The sequence below is a fragment of the Zea mays genome, chromosome 7 (genome assembly GCF_902167145.1).
Source record: "Zea mays cultivar B73 chromosome 7, Zm-B73-REFERENCE-NAM-5.0, whole genome shotgun sequence".
Taxonomy (NCBI): Eukaryota; Viridiplantae; Streptophyta; class Magnoliopsida; order Poales; family Poaceae; genus Zea; species Zea mays.
The window spans coordinates 30024827-30044500 of record NC_050102.1 but is presented as its reverse complement, the minus strand read 5'-3'; positions in this window follow the sequence as shown (position 1 = coordinate 30044500).

Sequence of the window (19674 nt, the reverse complement as noted above, 5' to 3'; positions counted from 1 at the left end):
GGGCTTTCTTCCTAGTCACCACACTATTCTCATCTTGTTTGTTGTGGAATACCCACTTGGTACCTACAACATTTTGGTTAGGACATGGAACTAAATGTCATACCTCATTCCTCGTGAAGTTGTTGAGCTCCTCTTGCATTGCCACCACCCAGTCCGGATCTCTTAGTGCATCCTCTATCCTACATGGCTCAACAGAAGACACAAAAGAGTAATGTTCACAGAAATGAGCAACTCGTTATCTAGTGGTTACCCCCTTGTGAATGTCACCAAGAATGGAGCTGATGGGGTGATCTCTCTGAATTGCTTGGTGGACTCTTGGGTGTGGCGGTCTTTGATCTTGAATCTCTTGATCATCTTCATCTCCCCCTTGATCAATGTCCTCCTCTTGAGGTGGCTCATCATCTTGGTCTTCATCCTCTTCTTCTTGAGCCTTATCCTTATCTTGAGTTGGTGGAGATGCTTGCATGGAAGATGATGGGTGATCTTGTGCTTGTGAAGGCTCTTTGGATTCTTTTGGACACACATCCCCAATCGACATGTTCCTTAGGGCAACACACGGAGCTTCTACATCATATAATTCATCAAGATCAACTTTCTCCACTTGGGAGCCATTAGTATCATCAAACACAATATCACAAGACTCTTCAACTAATCCAATGGACTTGTTGAAGACTCTATATGCCCTTGTGTTCGAGTCATAACTAAGTAAAAAGCCTTATATTGCTTTAGGAGCAAATTTAGAATTTCTACCTCTCTTAAGAAGAATAAAACATTTGCTCCCAAAAACTCTAAAATAAGAAACATTGGGCTTTTTACCAGTAAGGAGTTCATATGATGTTTTCTTGAGGATTCAGTGAAGGTAGAGTCGGTTGATGGAGTAGCAAGCGGTGTTAATCGCTTTCGCCCAAAATCGATCCTGAGTCTTGTATTCGTCAAGCATGGTCCTTGCCATATCTAAAAGAGTTCTATTCTTTCTCTCCACTACACCATTTTGTTGAGGTGTGTAGGGAGAAGAGAACTCATGCTTGATGCCCTCCTCCTCAAGAAATCCTTCAATTTGTAAGTTCTTGAACTCCATACCATTGTCGCTTCTAATCTTTTTGATTTTCAATCCGAACCCATTTTGAGCTCGTCTCAAGAATCTCTTTAGGGTCTCTTGGGTTTGAGAATTTTCCTACAAAAAGAATACCCAAGTGAAGCAAGAATAATCATCCACAATAACAAGACAATACTTACTCCTGCCGATGCTTATATAAGCGATCGAGCCGAATAGATCCATGTGGAGTAGCTAAAGCGGCCTGTCGGTCGTCATGATGTTCTTGTGTGGATGATGAACTCCAACTTGCTTCCCTACTTGACATGCGCTACAAATCCTGTCTTTCTCAAAATGAACATTTGTTAGTCCTAAAATGTGCTCTCCCTTTAGAAGTTTCTGAAGATTCTTCATTCCAACATGGGCAAGTCAGCGATGCCAGAGCCAACCCATATTAGTCTTAACAATTAAGCAAGTGTCTAGTTCAGCCCTGTTATCATCAAAATTAACTAAATATAGCTGACCATCTAACACTCCCTTAAATTCTATTGAATCATCACTTCTTCTAAAGACTGTAACACCAATATCAGTAAAAAGACAGTTGTAACCCATTTTGCATAATTGAGAAACTGAAAACAAATTGTAATCTACAGAATCTACAAGGAAAACATTGGAAATGGAATGGTCAGGAGATATAGCAATTTTACCCAAACCTTTAACCAAACCTTGATTTCCATCCCCGAATGTGATAGCTCTTTGGGGATCTTCATTTTTCTCATATGAGAACATTCTTTTCTCCCTTGTCATGTGGTTTATGCACCCGCTATCGATTATCCAACTTGACCCGTCGGATGCATAAACCTACAAAACCAACTTAGGCCTTGTTCTTAGGTACCCAAACAGTCTTGGGTCCTTTCACATTAGAAACAAGCACCTTGGGTACCCAAACACAAATCTTGGGACTCTTGTGTTTGCCCCCAACATATTTGGCAACTACTTGCCCTGATTTGTTAGTTAGCACATAAGATGCATCAAAAGTCTTATAATGAAATGTTATGCTCATTTGATGCATTTGCAATTTTCTTTTTAGGCATTTTGATATGAGTGGAATGCCTAGAGCTAGATGCCTCATTACTATACATGTAAGCATGGTGAGAAACAAAATGTGGTTTTCTAGCATGGATTTTCCTGATTTTGTGCTCGGATAGTTCTCAGGATATAAAATGTAACCCTCTCTATTCTAAACCATAGGAGCCTTACCCTTAACAAAATCAGATAGTTTGTTCTTAGGGGCATTAAGCTTGATGTTGCTTTGGCTCCCTTGTTGAAAGCCAATGACATCCTTAATGCCAGGGCGTCTCCCATTATAAAGCATGCTTCGAGCAAATTTTAGCATTTAACTTAGCTATGTGATTATTTTGTTCTTTAATCATAGCTAGGTGATCATCCATGGCATCAATATTAACATCTCTACATCTAGTACAAATAGTGACATGCTCAACAGTAGATGTAGGAATATTGCAAACATTCAATTCTTCTATCTTAGTATTTAAACTAGCATTCTCATCTCTAAGACATGAAATTGAATCATTACAAATGTTAAGCTATTTAGATAAATTTTCACATTTTTTTACCTCTAGAGCATAAGCATTTTTCAATTTAACAAATTTTTTTATTTTCCTTAACTAGCAAATCCTCTTGGCATTCCAAGAGATCATCCTTCTCGTTAATGGATTCTATCAATTCATTTATCTTTTTCTTTTGATCCTTAATAAGGTTAGCAAAAAGAGAAGTTAAATCATCATTGTCATCACTAGAGCTACCCTCATCATCGGATGTAGTGTATTTGGGGGTATCTCTAGAATGTACCTTCTTCTTCTTGCCGTCCTTAGCCATTAGGCATTTGTCGCCGACGTTGGGGACGAGAAGACCCTTGTTGATGGCGATGTTGGTGGCGTCCTCATCGAAGGAGGAGTCGGTGGAGCTCTCGTTGGAGTCCCATTCCCGCCCCATGTGCGCCTCGCCACCCTTCTTGTAGTATCTCTTCTTCTCCAACTTCTTCTTCCCATTCTTGTCGTCGTCCCTGTCACTGTCACTTGTATATGGACATTTTGCAATAAAGTGACTGAACTTACCACACCTATAGCACACCCTCTTGGAACGGGGCTTGTAGTCCTTCCCCTTCCTTTGTTTGAGGATTTTTCGAAAGCTCTTGATAATAAGAGCCATCTCCTCGTTGTCGAGCTTGGAGGTGTCGATTGGGAGTCTACTTGATGTAGACTCTTTCTTCGTCTCTTCCGTTGCTTTGAATGCAACGGGTTGCACCTCGGGTGTGGAGGTGGCGCCTTGCTCCAAGTTGACACTGTGTTTGGAGTCTTTGATCATAAGTTCAAAGCTCACAAACTTGCCAATAACCTCCTTAGGGGACATTTGTTTGTATCTAGGATCTCCACGAATTAATTGAACTTGAGTAGTATTATGAAAGACGAGAGATCTTAGAATAACCTTGACCATTTCATGGTCATCCCATTTTGTGCTCCCGAGGTTGCGCATTTGGTTGACCATAGATTTGAGCCGGTTGTACATTGCTTGTGGATCCTCTCCTTTGTTGAGGACGAATCGACCGAGCTCTCCCTCGATCGTCTCGCGCTTGGTGATTTTGGTCACCTCGTCCCCTTCGTGCGCCGTCTTGAGGACATCCCAAATTTCTTTGGCATTTTCAACCCTTGCACCTTATTATACTCCTCTCGACACAAGGAGGTGAGGAGTATAGAAGTTGCTTGAGAATTAAAATGCCTTATTTGGGCAGCCTCATCAGAGTCGTAGTCCTTGTCGCCTACCTATGGTGCCTGCGCTCCAAACTCAACAATATCCCAAATGCTTTCGTGGAGTGAGGTTAGATGGTGCCTTATTTTATCACTCCACATACAATAATCTTCACCATCAAAATATGGTGGTTTGCCTAGGGGTACCGAAAGTAAAGGAGCGCGTTTAGGAATGCGAGGATAGCGTAGAGGCATCTTACTATACTTCTTACGCTCTTGGCGTTTCGAAGTAGTAGACTCGGCGCCGAATGTGGAAGGTGATGAAGAGTCGGTCTCGTAGTAGACCACCTTCTTCATTTTCTTTTTCTTCTTGTCACCCTTCCTATGTGACTTGATGGAGGAAGCGGATTCTTCCTTGTACTTGTCGCCAGACTCTCTTGATGGAGTCCGTTCATTGTTCTTCCTTCCCGAGCCTTCGGCCTTGTCGCCGGTGACTATCTCCCTCTTGGCGTGATCTCTCGACATCACTTTGAGTTGTTAGACTCTTAATGAAGAACCAAGCTCTGATACCAATTGAAAGTCGCCTAGAGGGGGGTGAATAGGCAAAACCCGAAAATTATAAACTTTGAACACGCACTAAGGCCAGGGTTAGCGTTAGAATTAAATCAGAGTACTGAAGATAGTTCTCCTTGCTATGAGTTGCTCAATCAATGCGGATAACCTTTGGGAGCAAACTCAAATCAATATGAGCAAGGGAACTTTTAGAGAGAGGAAAGAGGGGAAACAAATCAAGTGAAGATCAACAAGTGAACACAGTGATTTGTTTACCGAGGTTTGGTTCCAAAGAACCTAGTCCCCGTTGAGGGGGCCACAAAGGCCGGGTCTATTCCAATCCTTTCCCTCTCACAATCGGTCACACAGACCGGTCGAGGCTTCTCCTTAATCACTTGGGTCACTAAGACCCCGCAAGGATCACCACACACTTAGGTGTCTCTTGCTAACTTTACAAAGCACTTAGAGAAATAATAATGAGAAGGAGAAAGCAATCCAAGCAACAAGAGCAACAAAATAACACAAAACACCCTCTCTCAAGTCACCAAGCAATTGAGTTGATTTGGAGGCTTGGAGGGGATTTGATCTATTGATTGTGTCTTGGAGTGTAGGCTTTTGCTCTTGTATTGAATGTTGAGTTCAGAAAACTTGGATGGCTTGAATGGAGGTGGTTTGGGGGGTATTTATAGCCCCAACCACTATTCTAGTCGTTGTTGTCGATGGCGCACCGGACATGACACTGTCCAGTGTCCGGTGTGTGCCATGTCAGCTGCCCGTTGGGGTTTAGAGCGGTTTACCGTTGAAGTCCTATGTCTTGTAGCTACATCGGACAGTCCGGTGACACACCAGACATGTCCGGTACGTCCTGACATCGCTGCTCTGACTTCTGACCGCGCACTGTTCACTTTTGCAGTCGACCGTTGCACGCAGGTGATCGTTGCTCTGTTGGCTTACCGGACACTGTCCGGTGCACACCAGATAGTACGGTGAATTATAGCGGAGTGCCTCTCAAAAAACCCGAGAGTGGCCAGTTCGTTGGTGCTTTGACCTGGGCGCCGGACAGTGTCCGGTGCGCCACTGGCAACACCAATATTAGTCTTTGCTCCAAACTTGTTTAAGTCCCCAACTTAATTTCTTTCTTGGTTTATGTTGAACCTTATGCAACTGAGATAAATGACATCTAAGCAAACTAGTTAGTCCACGTGGTTTGTGATGGACGTCAAACACCAAAATCGATTATAGGAAATGTTTTAAGCCCATTTCCCTTTCATATATGCCGGAAGCTCATATATAGAATTTTTGGGTTAAAATGGAGTTCCAAATACTTTAAAAATATTATGGTACCCCTTGGTATTCAAAATAGAGTTTTTTACAAGGTAGCCAAACACCTCTTGATAAAAAAATACTACAATATTTCAAATACCATGGTTTTATCTTCAAACTCCAAAAGTACTTTGCTTCCACCACCTTAGGATCTATTTGGGAGCACAATTTTTTTTTAAAAAAAGTGTTTTTAATACCATAATCAATTAATTGTCATGACATTACTATGCTTTTTTTGCAGCAATCAATCGAACACATGTTTGGTGTCATGGTTTTTGTGTTGTCACCAAGTTCCATTCGAAAGTTGTTGACTAGCGATCATACAAGTCAAATAGGTCACAACAGTTCACATGGACTAAAAAGAAATATGTGCATGACAATTCACATGAAAAAGTGTACGATTGAGCTGTCGCTCCATGTCCACACCAAAAAAATTTGGTATGTATCAAAGTTTTCTATACTCCAAAAATGTTATGTATTGCCAAAACCAAGGTTTTGTATATAATGGTTTTTAGATTATCTACCAAAATACCATAGTATTGTCTTGGGATTAGGAAAAATAGTCTCTCCAAATAGAGAATTATCCTTAATGATTTTACTTTCTCAATCCACCCGATCCCTCAAACAAATAGGATGTTGGGAGAATACCTTGGTCGAAGGTCCTCAATTGTGCTCCGTTTGGATGTCGATATTGGAGAGGATGGAATTGAATTGGGTTGGATTCCAAATCAGGCATGGTATTGAAATGAGATGTAATTCCAATTCTGTTGTTTGGATGTCACTATATTGGAGTTTGGAATTGTGCGGTCTAATTCCACGCAATACCGAGTGGTGAGGCTTTGTATTGCGAGAGGGGGTTTCTAGTTATAGTCCAATTTCAGGGAATTGGGTCTCTGGTTCCAAATCTCAATTCCATGTGCAACCAAACAATGAAATTGAGGAAAGATGATTCTAATTCCCAATTCTGTGCTCCAATATCTACATCCAAATGAGGAACAAAACTAATTGACACTAACAATTTTACAATATGCTTCAACAGTAATTGACCTATGTTTGCTGAAGGATGTCAACACAGGTAAAAAGAGAATTGAAGGAAGCTTCAGTTTCGATGCTCAGCCGAAGCATATCATCGAAGTCGAAGCAGCTGGCCCGAAGATGAAGGAGTCAAGCATATTTGCTAATGCTTCGAAAGAAATGACGATATTGTCTTTGGTAGTTTTCATATTTTATTATATAGGATTTAAGGTTATAATTGTAGTTTTGCATGGGTTTGTATACTAGGTTTTCCATATAAATAGGTGAACAGTGCTCGTGCACAAACACATGAGTTTTTGTGATCATTGCACGCCGAATCGCTCTGTGTTCGAAGCTGTGTTGATTTTCATATTCGGATCACTTATTGTACTCCCAAAAGTACAATTATGTTCATTTGTCACAAGGAGCTGACAATACAAGGAATACAACTATAATGATTTCTATTAAATGTGTATGCACATCTTGTTCCTTTTATAATCTTAATTCTATTGACCTTCTCCCATCAATTTGTCTTTCAAAACAAAGATAAATTGAAAGAGAGAAGGTCTTGCATTTCTAATTGTGTTGCCTTGTTTTGGTACACTATGAATCAAAGCAAGTGACCAACACAGTACGCCACACACATTCTTCTCCATCCCTTTTCCCCTCCTTATCATTGGCGTGTGGGTCCACGAATGATGGAGGCGACGTCGTGGTGCTTTAGGCTAACTCTAGCGAATCATGTATCTAAACACGACATTTTGTGTGTCATATTTTACTATTCATGCTTCTAGTTGATCATGGATCCGGTCGCACAAAATGAACACTTGGCCGCTCGCTCCCGCATTTCATGTAACTCTCTCCTCGATGGGTGTGCTTGTGCTGCTATGCGTGTAGACTTTTTCCACTCATGCATCCATGTATGGCTGCTACAACATCCGCGTGTGCATGCTGCAATTGCTGGTGATAACCTTAGACTATTCTAGTTAGGCTATATATAAGCATCACATCACTATCCACCCGTATGTATCTACGAGCGTCAGTCTTTTTCTACTGTAACGCTCTAGTGCACATCCTTTATCATCAGTTTATCATCAGCCTACAACCACATTAGCGCCACACTAGCTTTTCTTTTATAGACTCGTATTCAAAATGAAAGACGACTCATATTTCAAACAAAGTACGTAAAATACTAAAAATAAATAGCTCGTTAAATAAAACAAAACCACATAAATTAAACAAAGTACATAAAATACTACAAATTAAAAAACAATAAAATTACATACTTAAAAACATAGTCATCAACGTCGTCACCATCCTCTTCAACTTATTTCTTGAATCCTTGGTCATCTATTTTTAATTGTTTGGCCAATTTTTAATGACAACAGGTGGAGCATTCTCATGTCATCATTGAAAGCTCTCGTGTAGGTTTTGGTGGTTTGGATAACAACCTAATTAAAGGACTAACATGTGTAGCTAAGTGTTGAACATGTGCTTAGTGCAAAGCTTACTTGGTTCAACATAAGTAACCAAGTGTGATTGTCCAAAGGCCGAGTTGACCATGGTTGTGGACATCACAAGTCAAAGTGAAGGATTGACACAGCCTATGTGGGACTCTGTGTGCATAACTTGGAGACAACTGGTCAAGCCAAGGATGGTGGCAAGAACTTTGAGGTACCGAGTGCATGGGAGAAGGTCAAGGAGACCGAGGTATCTATAGTCAGGGGTGAAAAAGACTTGCAAAGTCAATGTTGATCCAGTTGAGATGAGCTATGGTACATCAAGGATCACTACCTAAGGACGTGACTTACAACCATGAGGTAATACCTACGGTTATGTAGTGTAAGTCATAAGGCACAAATCAAGCTCAAGCAGTAGAACAAGATCACTAGAAGAAGGAGAAGTGTCAAAGGCAGAACCTAAAAGCTACCCAAAATAGCTAAGTTAACTCTGACCTTTGGTTTGGGTTATTCCTGTGTTTGGATATGTTCTATGTGACCATTGCAGGGTGTTGGAGCTCATAGATGGCTACAATGATTAAGTCATGGAGACTTGGAGTTTTATAGTCCAAAATCAACCTTAAATAGGCCAAAGAGGGTAAAATAATGAAAAAGGTTAAGTATACAAGGCTTGAGTGTTTAACTACGTTGCATACACCTTTTACTATGCATATGACACTCTAGTTTGGCCTATAACCTTGGTTGTAGAGAAAGTGTCATTTGGGGCTCTATTTGAGGAGAAACAAAGAAGCTAAGAGGGGATTGGGAAAGATGTAACTTTTTGGGACTTAGTCAATTGGACTAAACTCTAATTGTGTGTGTCTAAGTCATAGGAAAGTCCCCTAAAGAGTTGAAGTCAAATGAAGAAAGAATGGATAAAACATACTTGGGGAGGTGCTGTCTGAGCGCACCGGATCTCCAATAGGACCGGTCCGATGGCGCACCAGATCTTCAACAGGAACCACATAGTCTTAGAAAGGCTAAAGTTCATCGAACCATGAACAATGGTGGCCCGGTGCGCACCAGACCGCCCCACCAATGACTACTTTAACCGGTGCAGGCGCTGCAATGGATAACTGACATGGCACCCGGTCCGGTGGTGCACCGAACCGATCCCATGACAGATAGGAGAAGGAAAGTCCCATTTAGATCCCAAACTGGGGGTGCATGGACACGGTCCGATGCCCCGCAACAATGCAATTTTCAGCAAGTTTTGTGAAGGAAGGTGCAATGGATATGGGGCCTTTTAGGGCTATAAAAGGACCCCCTAGGCACCCTCTTTCAGTACATAAGTGCAACAAACAAGTGTAGACTCGTTATGAATCATTTCTATCTCCCTCTCGCTTGTATTTCTCTCTAGATTGTATATTAGCGTAGTTACAAGCCAAGAGAGAATAGAGGAGTGCTACTGCAAGTTAGAGTGAGCAAGATCTTGAGCAAGAGAGTAGTGTTACTCTGCGGGAGTGTTGTGAAGACTTGTAAACAGCCACAACTCTGCTGTAACCGATATCGACATAGTGAAAGCCTCGATCTGGCACCTGGCGACAGATCTGAGCAAACGAAGGAAGAAGTTGAAATAGTGTCGGGGACCATAATTAGGGGTACCCCCAAGACTCCTAATCTCAGCTGGTAACCCCCATCAGCACAAAGCTGCAAAGGCCTGATGGGTGCGATTAAGTCAAGGCTCGGTCCACTCAAGGGACATGATCTCGCCTCGCCCGAGCCCAGCCTCGGGCAAGGGCAGCCGACCCTGAAGGATTCACGCCTCGCTTGAGGACCCCCTCAAGCAACGGACACACCTTCGGCTCGCCCGAGGCCCAGTCTTCGCCAAGAAGCAACCTTGGCCAGGTCGCCACACCAACCGACCGTATCGTAGAAGCATTTAATGCAAAGATGGCCTAACACCTTATCCTGACGCGCGCCCCTCAGTCGACAGAGCCGAAGTGACCGCAGTCACTTCGCCGCTCCACTGACCGGCCTGACAAGAGGACAGCGCCACCTGCGTCGCTCCGACTGTTGTGCCGCTCGACAGAGTGAGGCTGACAGCAGCCAAGTCCGGCTTCGGGCGCCATAGGAAGCTCCACCTCGCCCGACCCCAGGGCTCAGACTCGGCCTCGGCCCCGGAAGACGACGAACTCCGCCTCGCCCGACCCCAAGGCTCAGACTCGGCCTCGGCCCCGGAAGACGACGAACTCCGCCTTGCCCGACCCCAGGGCTCGGACTCGGCCTCGGCCCTGGAAGATGACGAACTCTGCCTCGCCCGACCCCAGGGCTCGGACTCGGCCTCGGCCCCGGAAGACGACGAACTCCGGCTCGCCCGACCCGGGGCTCGGACTCGACCTCGACCTCGGAAGACAGACTCGACCTCGACCTCGGAGGATCCTCCGCCTTGCCCGACCCAGGGCTCGGACCGACCACGTCACAAGGGGGGCATCATTACCCTACCCCTAGCTAGCTCAGGCTACGGGGAACAAGACCGGCGTCCCATATGGCTCACCCCGGTAAACAAGTAATGATGGCGCCCCGCGTGCTCCATGACAACGGCGGCTCTCAACCCCTTACGAAAGCAAGGAGACGTCAGCAAGGACTCGACAGCCCCGACAGCTATCCTTCTGCAAGGCTCTAGCGCTCCTCTGACGACCACAACATCACATGAACAGGGTGCCAAAACCTCTCCGACTGCCACGACGGTATGTACTTAGGGCGCTAGCTCCTCTCTGCTAGACACGTTAGCACACTGCTACATCTCCTATTGTACACCTGGGCCCTCTCCTTACGCCTATAAAAGGAAGGCAGGGCACCCGTACGGAGGGTTGGCCACGCGGGGAGGACGAGACGGCGCGTGCAGGCCTCTCGCTCCCTCCCACGCGGACGCTTGTAACCCCCTACTGCAAGCACACCCGACCTGGGCGCGGGACAACACGAAGGCCGCGGGTTTCCCCTTTACACCTGTCTCCCTCTGGTTTCCCCCCTACGCGCTCCGTCTCGCGCCGACCCATCTGGGCTGGGGCACGCGGCGACAATTTACTCGTCGGTCCAGGGACCCCTCGGGGTCAAAACGCCGACGGTTGGCGCGCCAGGTAGGGGCCCGCTGTGTGTTGACGAACAGCTTCCCGTCAAGCTCCAGATGGGTAGTCTCCAGCAACCTTTCCAGCCCGGGACGGTGCTCCGTTTCGGGAGTCTCGAGTTCATGTCCCTCGACGGCAGCTACGACATGATACTCCTTCCTCCGCCGCGCGACAGCGACAATGGCGGCCGACAACCCGCCCGCCGGCGGCGGAATCGACAACGTGTTCCCCACGTGGCGGAAGAACAACATTCGGGTTTGTCCCGTCGCCTCCCCCGCCGACGGAGGAGGAGGCGGGGCAACCAAGGCCAAGCAGGAGGCGGCACCTCGTTGGCTGTCGAGCGAGTCGACAGCGCCGGCGCCCCAACGGGGGACACGTAGAGCGTCGCCCTCGCGTCTGAGACGAAGACGAGCGCTGTTTCCCCGCGACACGCCAACTCCAAGCGGACGGACGACGCCAGCACGCTCGCAAAGGACTTGTTGGGCGTCACCCTCGTACCCGAGACGACGGTGCAGTCTGCCCCTGACGCGACTTCGTCACCACCCGTTGACCAGGAGGTATCGACCGATTCCCATCTCGTGCCTTTTGGATTCAGCCTCGACCCACCAAGTGACTTCGCTTCGGTGGAAGCCTTCATAGAGGCATGTCCAAACCCTCCGGGGTACGGTGTGCGGTCACCCTGGGACCGGCTGACAGCCGTCTCGACCTATGGGCCCTCGGGTTCCGAGGAAGATGACGAGCCCGACTTTTGTTGGGATTTCTCCGGACTTGGCAACCCCAGTGCCATGCGGGACTTCATGACCGCATGCGACTACTGCCTTTCCGACTGTTCCGACGGTAGTCGCAGCTTCGGCGACGAGGACTGCGGCCCAAGTCGTGAATGTTTCCACGTCGATCTAGGGGGTCCCGGCGAAGGCAACCATCTTGGTATACCAGAAAACGGTGATCCCCCTAGGCCTGCACCTCGCGTTGACATCCTTCGGGAGATAGCCGTGGTCCCAGTCCCTGCGGGGGGTCAGGACGCACAGCTCGAGCAAATCCGCGAGATGCAGGCCATGCTCGACGAGGGAGCAGGAACACTTGAGCCGTTCCGCCGGGACATCGGGAAGGAATGGGCAGGCCAAGCTCCGGCCGGAGAAGCGCGTCATTTACCCCAGGGCATCCAGCACCGCATCGCCGACGATGTCAGGGCAAGGCCGCCACCAGCTTCCAGTGGGGTCGGCCAGAACCTGGCTGCAGCAGCGATACTTCTCCGCGCGATGCCGGAGCCATCAACCGTCGAGGGGAGGCGTATCCAGGGAGAGCTCAAGAATCTCCTGGAGGATGCCGCGGTCCGACGGGCCGAAAGCTCTGCCTCCCAAAGGCAGGGATACCCCCCGTAGCATCGCGCCGCGACTTCCCGATTCATGTGGGAAGCCTCGGTCCACACCGGGCGCACGCGCAACACAGCGCCTGCGGCCCCGGGTCGCCTCGGCAACGAGCACCACCACCGCAACCGTCGAACCCACCTCGACGAGAGGGTGCGTCGAGGCTACCACCCCAGGCGTGGGGGACGCTACGACAGCGGGGAGGATCGGGGTCCCTTGCCCGAACCACCCGGTCCACAGGCTTTCAGCCGGGCCATACGACGGGCGCCGTTCCCGACCCAGTTCCGAACCCCGACTACTATCACAAAGTACTCGGGGGAGACGAGGCCGGAACTGTGGCTCGCGGACTACCGGCTGGCCTGCCAACTGGGTGGAACGGACGATGACAACATCATCATCCGCAACCTCCCCCTGTTCCTCTCCGACACCGCTCGGGCCTGGTTGGAGCACCTGCCTCCGGGGCAGATCTCCAACTGGGACGACCTGGTCCAAGCCTTCGTCGGCAACTTCCAGGGCATGTACGTGCGCCCTGGAAACTCCTAGGATCTCCGAAGCTGCCGCCAGCAGCCGGGAGAGTCTCTCCGGGACTACATCCGGCGATTCTCGAAGCAGCGCACCAAGCTGCCCAACGTCACCGACTCGGATGTCATCGGCGCGTTCCTCGCCGGCACCACCTGCCGCGACCTGGTGAGCAAGCTGGGTCGCAAGACCCCCACCAGGGCGAGCGAGCTGATGGACATCGCCACCAAGTTCGCCTCTGGCCAGGAGGCGGTTGAGGCCATCTTCCGAAGGACAAGCAGCCCCAGGGCCGCCAGCCAGAAGATGTCCCCGAGGCGTCCACTCAGTGCGGCACCAAGAAGAAGGGCAAGAAGAAGTCGCAAGCGAAACGCGACGCCGCCGACGCGGACCTTGTCGCCGCCGCTGAGTACAAGAACCCTCGGAAACCTCCCGGAGGCGCCAATCTCTTCGACAAGATGCTCAAGGAGCCGTGCCCCTATCATCAGGGGCCCGTCAAGCACACTCTTGAGGAGTGCGCCATGCTTCGGCGCCACTTTCACAAGGCCGGGCCACCTGCGGAAGGTGGCAGGGCCCACAACAACGATAAGAAGGAGGATCACAAGGCAGAGGAGTTCCCCGAGGTCCACGATTGCTTCATGATCTACGGTGGGCAAGTGGCGAACGCCTTGGCTCGGCACCGCAAGCAAGAGCGTCGGGAGGTCTGCTCGGTAAAGGTGGCGGCGCCAGTCTACCTAGACTGGTCCGACAAGCCCATCACCTTTGACCAGGGCGACCATCCCGACCGCGTGCCGAGCCCGGGGAAATATCCGCTCGTTGTCGACCCCGTCATCGGCAACGTCAGGCTCGCCAAGGTCCTCATGGACGGAGGCAGCAGCCTCAACATCATCTACGCCAAGACCCTTGGGCTCCTGCGGATTGATCTGTCCTTGGTCCGGGCGGGCGCGGCGCCATTTCACGGGATCATCCCCGGGAAACGCATCCAGCCCCTCGGACAACTCGATCTACCCGTCTGTTTCGGGTCTCCCTCCAACTTCCGAAGGGAAACCCTCACGTTCGAGGTGGTCGGGTTCCGAGGAACCTACCACGCAGTGCTGGGGAGGCCATGCTACGTCAAGTTCATGGCCGTCCCCAACTACACCTACCTCAAGCTCAAGATGTCGGGCCCCAACGGGGTCATCACCGTCGGCCCCACGTATCGACACGCGTACGAATGCGACGTGGAGTGCGTGGAGTACGCCGAGGCCCTCGCCGACCTGGAGAGCCTCTCCAAGAAGGCGCCTGACGTGAAGTGCCATGCCAGCAACTTCGAGCCAGCGGAGACGGTCAAATCCGTCCCTCTCGATCCCCGCAACGACGCCTCCAAGCAGATCCGGATCGGCTCCGAGCTCGACCCCAAATAGGAAGCGGTGCTCGTCGACTTTCTCCGTGCAAACGCTGACGTTTTCGCGTGGAGTCCCTCGGACATGCCCGACATACCGAGGGATTTCGCCGAGCACTCGCTGGATATCCGAGCCGGAGCCCGACCCGTGAAGCAGCCTCTGCGCCGATTCGACGAAGAAAAGCGCAGAGCCATTGGCGAGGAGATCCACAAGCTAATGGCGGCAGGGTTCATCAAAGATGTATTCCATCCCGAATGGCTTGCCAACCCTGTGCTTGTGAGAAAGAAAGGAAGGAAATGGCGGATGTGTGTAGACTACACTGGTCTAAACAAAGCATGTCCGAAGGTTCCCTACTCTCTGCCTCGCATCGATCAGATCGTGGATTCCACTACTGGGTGCGAAACCCTGTCTTTCCTCGATGCCTACTCAGGGTATCACCAAATTAGGATGAAAGAGTCCGACCAGCTCGCGACTTCTTTCATCACACCTTTCGGCATGTACTGCTACGTTACTATGCCGTTTGGTTTGAGGAATGCGGGTGCGACATACCAAAGGTGCATGAACTACGTGTTCGGCCAACACATCGGTCGAACGGTCGAGGCTTACGTCGATGACATCGTAGTCAAGACGAGGAAAGCCTTCGACCTCCTTTCCGACCTTGAAACGACATTCCGATGTCTCAAGGCGAAAGGCGTAAAACTCAATCCCGAGAAGTGCGTCTTCGGAGTACCCCGAGGCATGCTCTTGGGGTTCATCGTCTCCGAACGGGGCATCGAGGCCAACCCAGAGAAAATCGCGGCCATCACCAACATGGGGCCCATCAAGGACTTGAAAGGCGTGCAAAGGATCATGGGATGCCTTGCGGCTCTTAGCCGCTTCATCTCGCGCTTCGGCGAAAGAGGCCTACCCCTGTACCGCCTCTTGAGGAAGGCCGAGTGCTTCACTTGGACCCCCGAGGTCGAGGAAGCCCTCGGGAACCTGAAGACGCTCCTCACGAACGCGCCCATCTTGGTGCCCCCCGCTGCCGGAGAAGCCCTCTTGATCTACGTCGCCGCTACCACTCAGGTGGTCAGCGCCGCGATCGTGGTTGAGAGACGAGAAGAGGGGCATGCATTGCCCGTCCAGAGGCTGGTTTACTTCATCAGTGAGGTACTGTCCGAGACCAAGATCCGCTACCCGCAAATTCAGAAGCTGCTGTACGCGGTGATCCTGACGCGGCGGAAGTTGCGACACTACTTCGAGTCTCATCCGGTGATTGTGGTGTCATCCTTCCCCCTGGGGGAGATCATCCAGTGCCGAGAGGCCTCGGGTAGGATTGCAAAGTGGGCAGTGGAAATCATGGGCGAGACAATCTCGTTCGCCCCTCGGAAGGCCATCAAGTCCCAAGTCTTGGTGGACTTTGTGGCTGAATGGGTCGACACCCAGCTCCCAACAGCTCCGATCCAACCGGAACTCTGGACCATGTTTTTCGATGGGTTGCTGATGAAGACAGGGGCAGGCGCGGGCCTGCTCTTCATCTTGCCCCTTGGGAAGCACCTACGCTACGTGCTGCGCCTCCATTTCCCGGCGTCCAACAATGTGGCCGAGTACGAGGCTCTGGTCAACGGGTTGCGCATCGCCATCGAGCTAGGGGTCCGACGCCTCGACGCTCGCGGTGACTCGCAGCTCATCATTGACCAAGTCATGAAGAACTCCCACTGCCGCGACCCGAAGATGGAAGCCTATTGCGACGAGGTTCGGCGCCTAGAAGACAAGTTCTACGGGCTCGAGCTCAACCACGTCGCCCGACGATACAACGAGACTGCGGACGAGCTGGCTAAGATAGCCTCGGGGCGAACAACGGTTCCCCCGGACGTCTTCTCCCGAGACCTACATCAACCCTTCGTCAAGACCGACGACACGCCCGAGCCCGAGAAGGCCTCGGCCCAGCCCGAGGCACCCTCGGCCCCCGAGGGCGAGGCACTGCGCGTCGAGGAAGAGCGGAGCGGGGTCACGCCTAATCGAAACTGGCAGATCTCGTACCTGCAATATCTCCACCGAGGAGAGCTACCCCTCGACCGAGCCGAAGCTCGGCGATTGGCGCGGCGCGCCAAGTCGTTCGTCTTGCTGGGGGGCGAGAAGGAGCTCTACCACCGCAGCCCCTCAGGCATCCTCCAGCGATGCATATCCATCGCCGAAGGCCAGGAGCTCTTACAAGAAATACACTCGGGGGCTCGCGGTCATCACGCAGCGCCCCGAGCCCTTGTTGGAAACGCCTTCCGACAAGGTTTCTACTGGCCGACAGTGGTGGCCGACGCCACTAGAATTGTCCGCACCTGCCAAGGGTGTCAATTCTACGCAAGGCAGACCCACCTGTCCGCTCAGGCTCTACAGACAATACCCATCACTTGGCCGTTTGCTGTGTGGGGTCTGGACCTCGTCGGTCCCCTACAGAAGGCACCCGGGGGCTACACGCACCTGCTGGTCGCCATCGACAAATTCTCCAAGTGGATCGAGGTCTGACCCCTAAACAGCATCAGGTCCGAACAGGCGATGGCGTTCTTCACCAACATCATCAATCGCTTCGGGGTCCCGAACTCCATCATCACCAACAATGGCACCCAGTTCACCGGCAGAAAGTTCCTGGACTTCTGCGAGGATCACCACATCCGGGTGGACTAGGCCGTCGTGGCTCACCCCATGACAAATGGGCAGGTAGAGCGTGCAAACGACATGATTCTGCAAGGACTCAAGCCACGGATCTACAACGGCCTCAACAAGTTCGGCAAGCGATGGATGAAGGAGCTCCCCTCGGTGGTCTGGAGTCTGAGGACAACGCCGAGCCAAGCCACGGGCTTCACACCGTTCTTTCTAGTCTATGGGGCCGAGGCCATCTTGCCCACAGACTTATAATACGGTTCCCCGAGGGCGAGAGCCTACGACGACCAAAGCAATCGAGCTAACCGAGAAGACTCACTGGACCAGCTGGAAGAGGCTCGGGACATGGCCTTACTCCACTCGGCGCGGTATCAGCAGTCCCTGCGACGCTACCACGCCCGAGGGGTTCGGTCCCGAGACCTCCAGGTGGGCGACTTGGTGCTTCGGCTGCGACGAGACGCCCGAGGGCGGCACAAGCTCACGCCTCCCTGGGAAGGGCCGTTCGTCATCGCCAAGGTTCTGAAGCCCGGGACGTACAAGCTGGCCAACAGTCAAGGCAAGGTCTACAACAACGCTTGGAACATCCGACAGCTACGTCGCTTCTACCCTTAAGATGCTTTCAAGTCGTTCGTACACCTTGTTCACACACAAAGTCTAACCATCAAGGAAGGGTCAGCCTTGCCTCAGCAAAGCCCGACCCTCCCTCGGGGGCTAGAAGGGGGGAACCCCCTCCGCGTCAAAATTTTCCTCGTAAAAGATCTTTTCTGCCAGAACGTCTTTCGTGCTTTTCGACTACTTCGAAAGTGGGATCCTAAAAACGACGGAGTACACGTAAGCAGCGAAGGTTGACCGAGCCGAGGGACTCCTACGCCTCCGGGATACAGATACCTCACTCATCACCTTCTGCGATAAGTAACTCACGCTCGGATAAGCGATTCCACGGACCGAACAAGTCTTCACGCTCGAAAACTCTTCTGCCGAAACGATTTTTCGGGCCTTCTCGGCTATATCGATAGCAGAATCCTACGGACGAGTAAGAGTACACGTAAGCAGCAAGGCCGACCGAGCCGAGGGACTCCTACGCCTCCGGGATACGGATACCTCACTCATCACCTTCCGTGAAAAGTAACTCTCGCTCGGACAAACAATTCTGTTACCGACAAATGAGTCCAGATACTCGAAACAGGAGGAAAAGAAACGCGGCTTTACAACACGACGACAGTATGTTTGGGCCTTGGCGGCCGCGGAAAACATACGCACACTACAAGATGAACCGATCCTGCAGGCTCAGACGTCGACGGAAGGGAAGCAGCAGCACCCTCGGCGTCAACTCCACCTTCGGCGAAGTCCGACCGAGCCTCGGACGGCAACGCGGTCGGAGGATCTCCACTCCGAAGGACGACGTCAGAACCGCGCCCGGGCCATCGCCGCCAGGGTCTTCTCCAGGAATCCGGCCCGAGCAGACGACTCGGCCGGCCGCCCCGAAGCCTCAGCCAGTTGTCCTCCGAGGACACCATCCCGGCTCATGGCCTCGGCAACTCGACTCCGGGATACAGATACCTCACTCGTCACCTTCGCACGAGGCAACTCACGCTTGGTTAAGCGGTTCAGTTAGCCGACAGGCGAGTCCTAGTGCTCGAAATGAGGAAAAGGCATGGCTCCGTGCCGAAAATACATACATGTTCAGGCCCCGACAGCCACAGTGAACAGACACCGGCACTCAAGGTGCCATTACAAACGGGACTCCGGTTCCACCTCCGCAGGTACGAACAACCCCCCACGATTGGAGGGCCTGCGGAGCAACAGAACGCCTACGGATGGCTCGCCGCCGCCCGCTACAGCAGCAGCGACAACGACTTCTGCTCCGAGCGGCCGAACAGCAGCAGCGATGACCTCAGGGCGGATGCTGCTGCCATAAGGCCCTCGCCCATGTCCCCACTCGAGGGGCGAGGACGAGCAAAAGACCGTAGAGTTGGAGGTCAGTCCGCGGGCGGCACCGACTATCTCGTCGGCGGAGAAACCTCTTCCGGCTGCCGCGGCGGAAGGTGGCACCGGAAGCAGCGCCGAAGCCGCTCGGACCGGAGAGTCGAACACGCGGCAGCTGCCAGTGCCACGAACGGCGAACGCCCTTCCCCCCGATCGCTGAGGGAAGGAGCGGGCCGCTGCCCGCGCGGAGACCGACCCCAACTCGGCGCACTCCCCTCCCCAGCACTGATGATGAACATCCTTGAAGCTGAGGGAGGGGCAGAGGCCGCAGCCCGGCTTGCTTCTCCCCACCCAGGACCTGGTGGTCACCGTCTTGGGTGACCACCGGCGAGGGGATGCGGCCGGGCTGGCTGATGAAAATCCTTGAAGCCGAACGATGGCTGAAAGGTACCAACTTCCGCCAAGTTGCGTTCCTCCAACGACGACAAGGCGGAAGAACTGCGGGCGCCACCCATCCGGGGGCTCGGAAGGTGGAAAGACGCGATGCATGAGGGGAGCGCGAAGACATGGTTGCCTTTCAAGGGGGTCACCC